Consider the following 16,282-nt stretch of genomic DNA (forward strand, 5'->3'; position numbering starts at 1 on the left):
TTTGCAACTACTTTACTTTTGGAGAAAATTCAAAACATTCATTATTCAATAGGGCCCAAAATATCAAAAACCAGCGGTTTGAATGAACACACATTTCTTGGTAGAATCATGCAGGACTGAAATTTTTGATGTTTTTCTACTCCTCTCATGAGCCCAAACAAGTCTCTAAAAGCATGAGTTTGGGGGGCGTGGCCTGAGCAATGAAGGTGTGAGGACGTGTTTGCTCGGGGCTCCTGCTCAGCCACCTAATTGAAGCGACCTGGAAGCGACATACAACCTTTAATCAAGAATTGATACTAATTACAAGATTCTGGAATATCTCTGGATCATTTTGACACCAAAATCTTGAAGATTGAGCTGATAATACTGAATCTACAGCTGCTGGGGAGAGGCGGTGGTTTTTTCCCGCGCTTTGCAGAGGAGCAGAGCTTGTGCTGATATCCGGCTCCCTCGGCTGAAGGAGAGTCCGGGGAGAAGATTTCATTATTTCTTTGCTGCCTGGCTCTGGTGGACTTGTTGCCCAGAGGTGAGGAGCTATTTTCAGAAGAGCTGAAAAGGAGGAAGCAGCGGCGCCTTTGTTATTAATACCCGCCGCGGTTTTTGGGCTGCTGCGGCTGACTGCGGCTTTGGATCACGAGGGAGCCTGCTTGTCAAGATCCAGGAGCTCCCCCTGAAAAGAACAAGGCCAGGCACGCCAAGATCTGAGAAGAATTGGGGGAGTTCTTAGCAAAAATCCTTGGCGGTGAGGAGAGCTGCAGGAGCAGGGACTTGATTGACAGCAGCTGCACACCGAGGCTCGCGGCTGAAGACACGCCGGAGTTTTTGGCCTGCTGCAACTACCTACTATTCCGGATCAAGGGGGAGCCTGTTTGTCACGACTCAGGAGCCTCCCCTGAAGAGAATAAGACTGGGCACGCCTGGATTGGACAAGAATTGAGGGAGTTCTTCGCTGAAATCCTCGGCGGTGAGGAGAACTACAGGAGCCGGTGGATTCACAGCTTTGAGGAGGACTGAGGCAGAAGGTGGGAGCTCGTGGAGGCCGAGGGGCAGACCGGCGCCCTATTACTAAATATTGGTGAGAGGCAGGAGGGGATTCCTGGACGTGGAGCTTTGTGGGGGTGTCAGCGGCTGCCGAAATTCTTACCCGCCGCGGTTTTCTGATTGCCGCGCACCCTTGCAGAGCCGGATTAATAGAAGACCGGTTCAGTAAGATCCAGGGGACCCCCCTGGATAATTGAAGACCAGGATCACCGAGCTCCAACAAGGATCCGGGGAGATATAAGGATTCGGGAGGTCCCACCGAGTGGCTGGATACCGGGCACGCTGGTAATTAAAAGAATTGGAGATTTCCCTGTATAAAATCATCAGCGGTGCAGGGGAAAGCAGGAGCTTGATTGACATCTGGGGCCAGGAACTTAGATTCATTGCAGCTTTTTTTTTAAATAGTTGTGTAAACCTGCGTATTTAGATCTGTGGGTACCCTGGTTGGGGAGGTTTGGGTAGATTATAATAATACATTTCTGACAAGACAAGATATAGTTACAATAGCGGTTTAAAGGTGTTGATACGCATATCTTGAATTGTTTTTAATCTACTTTGGGGCTGATATTACAAAGGGTGAATCTTTGATGTTCACTGTTTATATTCTTATAGTTTATACTTATTTTATAGAGAAATTAAATCTAAGACGGAGTTAAAATATTTATATAATAATTATTTAATATAAGTGAAATTGACACCCTACATCCTAAGCTAATTTAATTGTCAAGATGGAGGGTGGGGGGACTAAATTTAAACCACCTTTTAAGGTTAATGAATCCTCAAATAAAAATCTAAAGGGAAAACATCCCCCAAATAGGCTGCACAATAAGCCCTCTGAGGATTCCCCTAATCTGCTAAGTCCCATCAAATCAAGGTCCCCATTGAAGAGGGATACGCAGACTAGTCGGACATCCGCGACATCTTCATATAAACCTTCTCAATTAGAAGTAGAGGGCAAGGGCTCAGTTTCTGATCCCCATAATCCCCTTATGCAAAAGCAGACCGACTCTGAAGCAGTGGACACATCTAAGTCTGCTAAAAGGAAAGGCCCTAATTCAAGAGACGCTGATAAGAAATCAATCACAGCTGAATCTGAGGATAACTCAGATTACTCTTCGCCTGATAGCAGCCCTAATAGACAACCTTCTAAAAAAGAGCGTTCTTCATCCCCACATGCTCCAAGACAAGGGTTCGCCCCTATTGATCCGGATGAACTCTTGGCTTCTGAGAAGGGAGTGACGGAGGGTTTTATGGCTAGATTCTGTAAAATGTTTAATGAATCTATTGCTCTAGGCTTCGAATCTCAGAACAAGACACTAAACGAAATAAGTAAAAATTTCTCCCAAAGATTAGAAAAGAGCGAGAATAGGATTTTGGTAGTTGAGAATAAAACAGACACCTTGTTTAAACAAAATTCTCAATTAAAAACGGAAGTGCAGACACTAAAAACTAAATTAATGGATTTGGAGGATAGGAGCAGGAGGAGCAACCTCAAAATAAGAGGTATCCCAGAGAATGTCATGCAAGATGAGCTCTCAAATTATGCAAAGGTCATTTTCAAAAAAGCTCTGCCCGACCTACCAAATTCTGAGTTTAGGATAGATAGAATCCACCGCATTCCTTGTCCGAGGAGCCTGCCTACTGACAAGCCAAGGGATACTATCTTACATATGCACTATTACGAAACCAAAGAAAAAATCTTATCTTATATTAGGGATAAAGGTAACTTTCCAGATCCCTACGCCAATATAAGAATTTTTGGAGACTTCTCTAAAGCAACCATGGACTTCAGGAAGTCTTTCAGAGAAGTTAACGCAAGCATGAAAGATCTTGGGTTGTCGTATAGGTGGGGTTTCCCGGCTAAACTTCTGGTCTGGTATAAGGGGAAGACCATCCCCTTTTTCTCACCGGAGGAAGCTATGCTCTTCGTTCAGTCTTTTCAGGAGGGTATCGGTTGAATTTACATATGAGTTTAAGGTTTTCCAAAATATTTGTTATCTTTAAATAAGAGAAATTATTAGGAATAATGGGTGGTTGAGTGGGAGTTTAACCACTTTTTTATTTTTTCCCCAAACTAGGTGAGAATCCTTCTTGCTTGGATTCCTCCAGGAGAACTCATTTGAGTTCATGTTTGTAGTTTATATATATTTAGTATATACATATTGTAGTTTTTTTTTTCTTTTTTTAGTGTGTTTAAGGTCTTAGTCCTTCTCTCTGTAAGTCTAGAAAGAGTCTCGTCTGTATATACAGTATACTTTAATTTTCTTGAAATATGAAACTAAGGTTTTTTTCATTTAACGTTAGGGGTCTAAATATCCCCTATAAGAGACATATGCTCTGGAAAGAAATTGAACATAGTAAAGCAGACATCGTTTGTCTGCAGGAGGTTAAATTTGCTAAAAATAATCATCCATATTTTCAAAATAAGAGGTTTCCATTTGTGTTCCAATCCCTTAAAGAAAATAAGAAAGCAGGAGTTATTACGCTTATTAAAAATAATATCCAATTTGAACTAATACAAGAAATAGTTGATACGCAAGGGAGGTACCATATCCTCGTCTGTCAATTAAACCATGAACCTTGCACAATAATTAATGTTTATGCCCCAAACAAAAAGATCTTATCGTACTTAAACAGATTAATGGACAAAATCAATGCAGTCAAGAAAGGAATGCTTATATTTGCTGGAGATTTCAATATAGTCCCGGATAGTAAAATGGACTCTTCGTCCTTAGTTCGCCACAAAGCGCCGTCACTCGGTAATTGGTTACTTTCTAACGAACTTTTTGACATCTACCGTTGTTTAAATACTACCTCACGTGAATATACACATTATTCAGATACACACAACACATCAGCAAGAATAGACTTAATATTGACAGATGTCTTTGCCATTTCCAAGTTTAGAAGTATCAGCATTTTAGGGAAATCTATCTCAGATCATGTTCCAGTAGTAGCGGAATTTAATTTGGGATCTCACTCAACAAATACGTTCCTTTGGAAAGCTAATTCTACCCTTTTTAGGATTCCTGAGTATGAAGCAATAATCTCAGATACAATCTCTGAATATTTTAGGAATAATGATCTTGCTGACATGGATCCATTTGTTGTTTGGAATGCCCATAAGGCGGTTTTACGGGGATGCTTGATCCAACTTTCATCCAGATTCAAGAAAATTAATAGACAAAGAATCATAACCCTACAGTCCCAAATAAAATTAAAAGAAGATTTTCAAAATAATCTCTCAGTCCCATCACCAGATATCCAATCTGAACTCTTGACCTTGAGACAAGATCTGAGGTCTGCAATTATATCCGAATACGACGCGGTTATTAGAAACTCAAAATTTAATTTTTACTCTTCTGTTAATAAACCTACCGCTTTTATGATGAAAAAACTTAAACAAGAGAGAATTAACAGGAGAATAAATAAGATTAAAACTGATAAGGGAGAGATCAAGACTCATCCTTCAGACATTGCAAACGAGTTTGCAGATTTTTTTCAGGGACTATACAATTTGGCTTTAGAGTCGGATATACCACAACCTAATGATAATTCAATAAAGATGTTCTTAGACAAGCTAGCTCTTCCCAAGATTGATTCCCTAGAATTGGATCATATTAACAGACCTATCTCCGCAGAAGAAATAAATGTCGCAATTAATAAGCTTAAAATTAAGAAATCACCGGGGCCCGATGGATTTATAAATGAATATTATAAAACCTTTCATCAAATTTTGATTCCTCACTTGGAGAGGATATTCAATGTGGCTTCTTGTCAGGGCTCTTTTCCGGCAGAAATGCTAGAAGCTACTATCGTTATGATACCGAAGGAGAAAGGAGACCCTGATAAGGTTCAAAGCTACAGGCCAATATCTCTCATAAACGGGGACGTTAAACTATATTCTAAAATTTGGGCCGAAAGACTTAAAAGGATTCTTCCCTCCCTGGTTAAGGACGATCAGATCGGCTTTGTTGAAGGTCGTCAGGCATCTGACGGGACCAGAAGGATTTTGAATATAATTAATGCTACAAAACTTTCTATAGATCCTTTAGTACTGGTAACGTTGGATGCCGAAAAGGCCTTTGATAGGCTAGATTGGAGTTATTTAAAAGGAACGCTTTTGAAGTTTGGATTCAATGATAAATTCTTGTCCTCAATTTTTGCCTTATATTCAGATCCTTGCGCAAAGATTTACACAAATAACCATCTGTCTAGGAAATTTCCAATATCGAATGGCACAAGACAGGGGTGCCCACTTTCACCACTACTATTTGTTCTAGCAATGGAACCCTTTGCACAAAAGATAAGATCCAACCCAAACATCCACAGCCCTGAAATTTCACAGCGATCATTTAAAATCGGTCTGTTTGCAGACGATATAGTGCTCACGCTATTAGATCCAGAGATTTCCATTAGAGCACTAGTTTTAGACTTAGAACTGTTTGCGTATGTATCCTATTTTAAAGTGAACCAATCAAAATCTAAGATTCTTTTTTTTAACTTACAAGATCAGGAAGTGGAACAGCTGAAGTCTCTTACAAAGTTTTCCTGCACAGAAGAAGTTGGTTATTTGGGGCTGGTACTGACAAATAAAATCGAATCAGTTATTTCAATTAACCTTAATAATCTAATACAGAATATTACCAAAGACTTAGCAAATTTTAAACGTATTAACCTATCCTTATTTGGGAAGGTCTTGGTAATCAAATCTTTTGTTTTACCTAAAATACTCTATTTGTTTAGAACCCTCCCTACTTGCATCCCCTCTACCCAACTAACCAAAATTCAAAATTTATTAAACTCCTTTATTTGGGACAATAAAAAGCCAAGAGTGGCGTTGAGCGTTTTATATAAGAACAAGAAAAACGGGGGTTTGGGCCTTCCAAACGTCACAGCGTATTACCAAGCCACATTGATTAAGGCTAGCGGATATTGGTTCAAACAGATTGTACCTCCCGCATGGGTTGTCTTAGAGGAAAGCCAAAGTGAAAATAACCTACTCGGTAATACTTTTTACAATAACATTATTGGTTCTCGGCCTAGGTTACCATCACATCCTATTTTTCAGGCAATACTTCTGGCCTGGAAAAGCTTCGTAAGACCGAGGAAAAATTGGAATAAATTGAGACAACTGTATAATGTTCCGCTAGTTTTGATCTCAGTTCTCTACAAATTCTCAATTCCAGAAATTTGGACCACGTGTAATATCAAAAAAATGGGAGATTTGTATAATGGAGATTTTCTTACCTTCAGCGAAATTAGAGTAAAGTTTAATCTTCCTTCATCAGAATTTTTTTTTTACACCATCTTAAAAGATTACATTAAAAAATTCCTCCAAATTAAACCACTGAATTGGGATATTTTGACTCTCTTTTTGGGAAACATAGAGAAAAAAAGCGTATGGAACTTAAAAAATATATATACAATTTTTAACGGAGACTCAGAAATACTGAAAAATGTTTATATGAAACGATGGGAGTCTGAATTAAATATTTCCCCCTCATTAGAACAATGGCAAGATGCTTTTAAATTTTCTCAGGCCTCAACAATTTCGATGATGTTACAAGAATCATATTATAAAATATTGGTGAGGTGGTATTATACTCCATCGAGGTTATTCTTTATAAACCAAGATAACTCAAATTTGTGTTGGAGGGAATGTGGGAAAGTTGGGAATTTGTACCACATATTTTGGGGTTGCCCAAAAATAAAGACCTTATGGAGTGAAGTTTCTGCCCACATAAATACATTTTTAGGCAGGAACCTAGTTATTTCTCCTAGCATGGCGCTGCTCTTTTTGGGAATGGAACACTTGGATCTCTCAACCATTTTCATGATAGCCCACATCCTATTGGTGGTTAAAAATTCTTTAGCAGCAAATTGGAGGAAAACTGTTCCTCCAAAATTTGAAGACATAATCCACAACCTTAAAGTACATAGTGCATTAGAAAGGCGATTTGCCATAAATAATAATTTTTTGGACAAATACAATAAAAAATGGGGAATATGGAATAGTCTTTTTATTAGACAATTTAGTTCTATCTCGGGAAATTAGGATGAGACCTACTTTAAACTATGACAGTAGTTTTAGTTTTAGGTTTTAGGTTTTAGGCTTTAGATTTTAGATCAGCTATTAGGGTTTAGCTTACTAGATCTTAGATTTAGATCTTAGAATTTTGATTGTAAACCACATCTCATTGTTTTACATAACGTTTTCTCTTTTTTGTGTCTGGATGCAAATGGCAAACTGTGAAATGTCTCAGATAATACTATGTTTATATATGTAATGACTTTTTACTTTATGTTACTCTTTGAGTTTTCTATTGTAATACCCTTTTCCTTCCCTTGTTCCCTTCTTTGTCTCCCCCCCTTTTTCCTCCCACTCTTTGTCATTATTTTGAAAATTATAATAAAAATGATTGGAAAATAAAAGCATGAGTTTGCAACTACTTTACTTTTGGAGAAAATTCAAAACATTCATTATTCAATAGAGCCCAATAGCAAAAATCAGGTTTTGAATGAAGAATCACATTTCTTGGTAGAATCATGCAGGATTGAAATTTTTGATGGTTTTTTACTCCTCTCAACAGCCCAAACAAGTTTCTAAAAGGATGAGTTTGTAACTATTTTACTTTTGGAGAAAATTCAAAACATTCATTATTCAATAGGGCCCAAACTATCAAAAACCAGCGGTTTCAATGAACACACATTTCTTGGTAGAATCATGCAGGACTGAAATTTTTTATGTTTTTCTACTCCTCTCATGAGCCCAAACAAGTCTCTAAAAGCATGAGTTTGCAACTACTTTACTTTTGGAGAAAATTCAAAACATTCATTACTCAAAAGAGCCCAATAGCAAAAACCAGCGTTTTGAATGAAGAATCACATTTCTTGGTAGAATCATGCAGGATTGAAATTTTTGATGGTTTTTTACTCCTCTCAACAGCCCAAACAAGTTTCTAAAAGGATGAGTTTGCAACTACTTTACTTTTGGAGAAAATTCAAAACATTCATTATTCAATAGGGCCCAAAATATCAAAAACCAGCGGTTTGAATGAACACACATTTCTTGGTAGAATCATGCAGGACTGAAATTTTTGATGTTTTTCTACTCCTCTCATGAGCCCAAACAAGTCTCTAAAAGCATGAGTTTGCAACTACTTTACTTTTGGAGAAAATTCAAAACATTCATTATTCAATAGAGCCCAATAGCAAAAATCAGGTTTTGAATGAAGAATCACATTTCTTGGTAAAATCATGCAGGATTGAAATTTTTGATGGTTTTTTACTCCTCTCAACAGCCCAAACAAGTTTCTAAAAGGATGAGTTTGCAACTACTTTACTTTTGGAGAAAATTCAAAACATTCATTATTCAATAGGGCCCAAACTATCAAAAACCAGCGGTTTGAATGAACACACATTTCTTGGTAGAATCATGCAGGACTGAAATTTTTTATGTTTTTCTACTCCTCTCATGAGCCCAAACAAGTCTCTAAAAGCATGAGTTTGCAACTACTTTACTTTTGGAGAAAATTCAAAACATTCATTACTCAAAAGAGCCCAATAGCAAAAACCAGCGTTTTGAATGAAGAATCACATTTCTTGGTAGAATCATGCAGGATTGAAATTTTTGATGGTTTTTTACTCCTCTCAACAGCCCAAACAAGTTTCTAAAAGGATGAGTTTGCAACTACTTTACTTTTGGAGAAAATTCAAAACATTCATTATTCAATAGGGCCCAAACTATCAAAAACCAGCGGTTTCAATGAACACACATTTCTTGGTAGAATCATGCAGGACTGAAATTTTTGATGTTTTTCTACTCCTCTCATGAGCCCAAACAAGTCTCTAAAAGCATGAGTTTGCAACTACTTTACTTTTGGAGAAAATTCAAAACATTCATTATTCAATAGAGCCCAATAGCAAAAATCAGGTTTTGAATGAAGAATCACATTTCTTGGTAGAATCATGCAGGATTGAAATTTTTGATGGTTTTTTACTCCTCTCAACAGCCCAAACAAGTTTCTAAAAGGATGAGTTTGCAACTACTTTACTTTTGGAGAAAATTCAAAACATTCATTATTCAATAGGGCCCAAAATATCAAAAACCAGCGGTTTGAATGAACACACATTTCTTGGTAGAATCATGCAGGACTGAAATTTTTGATGTTTTTCTACTCCTCTCATGAGCCCAAACAAGTCTCTAAAAGCATGAGTTTGCAACTACTTTACTTTTGGAGAAAATTCAAAACATTCATTATTCAATAGAGCCCAATAGCAAAAATCAGGTTTTGAATGAAGAATCACATTTCTTGGTAAAATCATGCAGGATTGAAATTTTTGATGGTTTTTTACTCCTCTCAACAGCCCAAACAAGTTTCTAAAAGGATGAGTTTGCAACTACTTTACTTTTGGAGAAAATTCAAAACATTCATTATTCAATAGGGCCCAAACTATCAAAAACCAGCGGTTTGAATGAACACACATTTCTTGGTAGAATCATGCAGGACTGAAATTTTTTATGTTTTTCTACTCCTCTCATGAGCCCAAACAAGTCTCTAAAAGCATGAGTTTGCAACTACTTTACTTTTGGAGAAAATTCAAAACATTCATTACTCAAAAGAGCCCAATAGCAAAAACCAGCGTTTTGAATGAAGAATCACATTTCTTGGTAGAATCATGCAGGATTGAAATTTTTGATGGTTTTTTACTCCTCTCAACAGCCCAAACAAGTTTCTAAAAGGATGAGTTTGCAACTACTTTACTTTTGGAGAAAATTCAAAACATTCATTATTCAATAGGGCCCAAACTATCAAAAACCAGCGGTTTCAATGAACACACATTTCTTGGTAGAATCATGCAGGACTGAAATTTTTGATGTTTTTCTACTCCTCTCATGAGCCCAAACAAGTCTCTAAAAGCATGAGTTTGCAACTACTTTACTTTTGGAGAAAATTCAAAACATTCATTATTCAATAGAGCCCAATAGCAAAAATCAGGTTTTGAATGAAGAATCACATTTCTTGGTAGAATCATGCAGGATTGAAATTTTTGATGGTTTTTTACTCCTCTCAACAGCCCAAACAAGTTTCTAAAAGGATGAGTTTGCAACTACTTTACTTTTGGAGAAAATTCAAAACATTCATTATTCAATAGGGCCCAAACTATCAAAAACCAGCGGTTTCAATGAACACACATTTCTTGGTAGAATCATGCAGGACTGAAATTTTTGATGTTTTTCTACTCCTCTCATGAGCCCAAACAAGTCTCTAAAAGCATGAGTTTGCAACTACTTTACTTTTGGAGAAAATTCAAAACATTCATTACTCAAAAGAGCCCAATAGCAAAAACCAGCGTTTTGAATGAAGAATCACATTTCTTGGTAGAATCATGCAGGATTGAAATTTTTGATGGTTTTTTACTCCTCTCAACAGCCCAAACAAGTTTCTAAAAGGATGAGTTTGCAACTACTTTACTTTTGGAGAAAATTCAAAACATTCATTATTCAATAGGGCCCAAAATATCAAAAACCAGCGGTTTGAATGAACACACATTTCTTGGTAGAATCATGCAGGACTGAAATTTTTGATGTTTTTCTACTCCTCTCATGAGCCCAAACAAGTCTCTAAAAGCATGAGTTTGCAACTACTTTACTTTTGGAGAAAATTCAAAACATTCATTATTCAATAGAGCCCAATAGCAAAAATCAGGTTTTGAATGAAGAATCACATTTCTTGGTAAAATCATGCAGGATTGAAATTTTTGATGGTTTTTTACTCCTCTCAACAGCCCAAACAAGTTTCTAAAAGGATGAGTTTGCAACTACTTTACTTTTGGAGAAAATTCAAAACATTCATTATTCAATAGGGCCCAAACTATCAAAAACCAGCGGTTTGAATGAACACACATTTCTTGGTAGAATCATGCAGGACTGAAATTTTTTATGTTTTTCTACTCCTCTCATGAGCCCAAACAAGTCTCTAAAAGCATGAGTTTGCAACTACTTTACTTTTGGAGAAAATTCAAAACATTCATTACTCAAAAGAGCCCAATAGCAAAAACCAGCGTTTTGAATGAAGAATCACATTTCTTGGTAGAATCATGCAGGATTGAAATTTTTGATGGTTTTTTACTCCTCTCAACAGCCCAAACAAGTTTCTAAAAGGATGAGTTTGCAACTACTTTACTTTTGGAGAAAATTCAAAACATTCATTATTCAATAGGGCCCAAACTATCAAAAACCAGCGGTTTCAATGAACACACATTTCTTGGTAGAATCATGCAGGACTGAAATTTTTGATGTTTTTCTACTCCTCTCATGAGCCCAAACAAGTCTCTAAAAGCATGAGTTTGCAACTACTTTACTTTTGGAGAAAATTCAAAACATTCATTATTCAATAGAGCCCAATAGCAAAAATCAGGTTTTGAATGAAGAATCACATTTCTTGGTAGAATCATGCAGGATTGAAATTTTTGATGGTTTTTTACTCCTCTCAACAGCCCAAACAAGTTTCTAAAAGGATGAGTTTGCAACTACTTTACTTTTGGAGAAAATTCAAAACATTCATTATTCAATAGGGCCCAAAATATCAAAAACCAGCGGTTTGAATGAACACACATTTCTTGGTAGAATCATGCAGGACTGAAATTTTTGATGTTTTTCTACTCCTCTCATGAGCCCAAACAAGTCTCTAAAAGCATGAGTTTGCAACTACTTTACTTTTGGAGAAAATTCAAAACATTCATTATTCAATAGAGCCCAATAGCAAAAATCAGGTTTTGAATGAAGAATCACATTTCTTGGTAAAATCATGCAGGATTGAAATTTTTGATGGTTTTTTACTCCTCTCAACAGCCCAAACAAGTTTCTAAAAGGATGAGTTTGCAACTACTTTACTTTTGGAGAAAATTCAAAACATTCATTATTCAATAGGGCCCAAACTATCAAAAACCAGCGGTTTGAATGAACACACATTTCTTGGTAGAATCATGCAGGACTGAAATTTTTTATGTTTTTCTACTCCTCTCATGAGCCCAAACAAGTCTCTAAAAGCATGAGTTTGCAACTACTTTACTTTTGGAGAAAATTCAAAACATTCATTACTCAAAAGAGCCCAATAGCAAAAACCAGCGTTTTGAATGAAGAATCACATTTCTTGGTAGAATCATGCAGGATTGAAATTTTTGATGGTTTTTTACTCCTCTCAACAGCCCAAACAAGTTTCTAAAAGGATGAGTTTGCAACTACTTTACTTTTGGAGAAAATTCAAAACATTCATTATTCAATAGGGCCCAAACTATCAAAAACCAGCGGTTTCAATGAACACACATTTCTTGGTAGAATCATGCAGGACTGAAATTTTTGATGTTTTTCTACTCCTCTCATGAGCCCAAACAAGTCTCTAAAAGCATGAGTTTGCAACTACTTTACTTTTGGAGAAAATTCAAAACATTCATTATTCAATAGAGCCCAATAGCAAAAATCAGGTTTTGAATGAAGAATCACATTTCTTGGTAGAATCATGCAGGATTGAAATTTTTGATGGTTTTTTACTCCTCTCAACAGCCCAAACAAGTTTCTAAAAGGATGAGTTTGCAACTACTTTACTTTTGGAGAAAATTCAAAACATTCATTATTCAATAGGGCCCAAACTATCAAAAACCAGCGGTTTCAATGAACACACATTTCTTGGTAGAATCATGCAGGACTGAAATTTTTGATGTTTTTCTACTCCTCTCATGAGCCCAAACAAGTCTCTAAAAGCATGAGTTTGCAACTACTTTACTTTTGGAGAAAATTCAAAACATTCATTATTCAATAGAGCCCAATATCAAAAATCAGGTTTTGAATGAAGAATCACATTTCTTGGTAAAATCATGCAGGATTGAAATTTTTGATGGTTTTTTACTCCTCTCAACAGCCCAAACAAGTTTCAAAAAGGATGAGTTTGCAACTACTTTACTTTTGGAGAAAATTCAAAACATTCATTATTCAATAGGGCCCAAACTATCAAAAATCAGCGGTTTCAATGAACACACATTTCTTGGTAGAATCATGCAGGACTGAAATTTTTGATGTTTTTCTACTCCTCTCATGAGCCCAAACAAGTCTCTAAAAGCATGAGTTTGCAACTACTTTACTTTTGGAGAAAATTCAAAACATTCATTATTCAATAGAGCCCAATAGCAAAAATCAGGTTTTGAATAAAGAATCACATTTCTTGGTAGAATCATGCAGGATTAAAATTTTTGATGGTTTTTTACTCCTCTCAACAGCCCAAACAAGTTTCTAAAAGCATGAGTTTGCAACTACTTTACTTTTGGAGAAAATTCAAAACATTCATTATTCAATAGGGCCCAAAATATCAAAAACCAGCGGTTTGAATGAACACACATTTCTTGGTAGAATCGTGCAGGACTGAAATTTTTGATGTTTTTCTACTCCTCTCATGAGCCCAAACAAGTCTCTAAAAGCATGAGTTTGCAACTACTTTACTTTTGGAGAAAATTCAAAACATTCATTATTCAATAGAGCCCAATAGCAAAAATCAGGTTTTGAATGAAGAATCACATTTCTTGGTAAAATCATGCAGGATTGAAATTTTTGATGGTTTTTTACTCCTCTCAACAGCCCAAACAAGTTTCTAAAAGGATGAGTTTGTAACTACTTTACTTTTGGAGAAAATTCAAAACATTCATTATTCAATAGGGCCCAAACTATCAAAAACCAGCGGTTTGAATGAACACACATTTCTTGGTAGAATCATGCAGGACTGAAATTTTTGATGTTTTTCTACTCCTCTCATGAGCCCAAACAAGTCTCTAAAAGCATGAGTTTGCAACTACTTTTCTTTTGGAGAAAATTCAAAACATTCATTATTCAATAGAGCCCAATAGCAAAAATCAGGTTTTGAATGAAGAATCACATTTCTTGGTAAAATCATGCAGGATTGAAATTTTTGATGGTTTTTTACTCCTCTCAACAGCCCAAACAAGTTTCTAAAAGGATGAGTTTGCAACTACTTTACTTTTGGAGAAAATTCAAAACATTCATTATTCAATAGGGCCCAAGCTATCAAAAACCAGCGGTTTGAATGAACACACATTTCTTGGTAGAATCATGCAGGACTGAAATTTTTTATGTTTTTCTACTCCTCTCATGAGCCCAAACAAGTCTCTAAAAGCATGAGTTTGCAACTACTTTACTTTTGGAGAAAATTCAAAACATTCATTACTCAAAAGAGCCCAATAGCAAAAACCAGCGTTTTGAATGAAGAATCACATTTCTTGGTAGAATCATGCAGGATTGAAATTTTTGATGGTTTTTTACTCCTCTCAACAGCCCAAACAAGTTTCTAAAAGGATGAGTTTGCAACTACTTTACTTTTGGAGAAAATTCAAAACATTCATTATTCAATAGGGCCCAAACTATCAAAAACCAGCGGTTTCAATGAACACACATTTCTTGGTAGAATCATGCAGGACTGAAATTTTTGATGTTTTTCTACTCCTCTCATGAGCCCAAACAAGTCTCTAAAAGCATGAGTTTGCAACTACTTTACTTTTGGAGAAAATTCAAAACATTCATTATTCAATAGAGCCCAATAGCAAAAATCAGGTTTTGAATGAAGAATCACATTTCTTGGTAGAATCATGCAGGATTGAAATTTTTGATGGTTTTTTACTCCTCTCAACAGCCCAAACAAGTTTCTAAAAGGATGAGTTTGCAACTACTTTACTTTTGGAGAAAATTCAAAACATTCATTATTCAATAGGGCCCAAACTATCAAAAACCAGCGGTTTCAATGAACACACATTTCTTGGTAGAATCATGCAGGACTGAAATTTTTGATGTTTTTCTACTCCTCTCATGAGCCCAAACAAGTCTCTAAAAGCATGAGTTTGCAACTACTTTACTTTTGGAGAAAATTCAAAACATTCATTATTCAATAGAGCCCAATAGCAAAAATCAGGTTTTGAATGAAGAATCACATTTCTTGGTAAAATCATGCAGGATTGAAATTTTTGATGGTTTTTTACTCCTCTCAACAGCCCAAACAAGTTTCAAAAAGGATGAGTTTGCAACTACTTTACTTTTGGAGAAAATTCAAAACATTCATTATTCAATAGGGCCCAAACTATCAAAAATCAGCGGTTTCAATGAACACACATTTCTTGGTAGAATCATGCAGGACTGAAATTTTTGATGTTTTTCTACTCCTCTCATGAGCCCAAACAAGTCTCTAAAAGCATGAGTTTGCAACTACTTTACTTTTGGAGAAAATTCAAAACATTCATTATTCAATAGAGCCCAATAGCAAAAATCAGGTTTTGAATAAAGAATCACATTTCTTGGTAGAATCATGCAGGATTAAAATTTTTGATGGTTTTTTACTCCTCTCAACAGCCCAAACAAGTTTCTAAAAGCATGAGTTTGCAACTACTTTACTTTTGGAGAAAATTCAAAACATTCATTATTCAATAGGGCCCAAAATATCAAAAACCAGCGGTTTGAATGAACACACATTTCTTGGTAGAATCGTGCAGGACTGAAATTTTTGATGTTTTTCTACTCCTCTCATGAGCCCAAACAAGTCTCTAAAAGCATGAGTTTGCAACTACTTTACTTTTGGAGAAAATTCAAAACATTCATTATTCAATAGAGCCCAATAGCAAAAATCAGGTTTTGAATGAAGAATCACATTTCTTGGTAAAATCATGCAGGATTGAAATTTTTGATGGTTTTTTACTCCTCTCAACAGCCCAAACAAGTTTCTAAAAGGATGAGTTTGTAACTACTTTACTTTTGGAGAAAATTCAAAACATTCATTATTCAATAGGGCCCAAACTATCAAAAACCAGCGGTTTGAATGAACACACATTTCTTGGTAGAATCATGCAGGACTGAAATTTTTGATGTTTTTCTACTCCTCTCATGAGCCCAAACAAGTCTCTAAAAGCATGAGTTTGCAACTACTTTTCTTTTGGAGAAAATTCAAAACATTCATTATTCAATAGAGCCCAATAGCAAAAATCAGGTTTTGAATGAAGAATCACATTTCTTGGTAAAATCATGCAGGATTGAAATTTTTGATGGTTTTTTACTCCTCTCAACAGCCCAAACAAGTTTCTAAAAGGATGAGTTTGCAACTACTTTACTTTTGGAGAAAATTCAAAACATTCATTATTCAATAGGGCCCAAGCTATCAAAAACCAGCGGTTTGAATGAACACACATT

The sequence above is a fragment of the Dendrobates tinctorius genome, unplaced genomic scaffold (genome assembly GCF_039654945.1).
Source record: "Dendrobates tinctorius isolate UK_male_01 unplaced genomic scaffold, ASM3965494v1 ptg000012l, whole genome shotgun sequence".
NCBI lineage: Eukaryota > Metazoa > Chordata > Amphibia > Anura > Dendrobatidae > Dendrobates > Dendrobates tinctorius.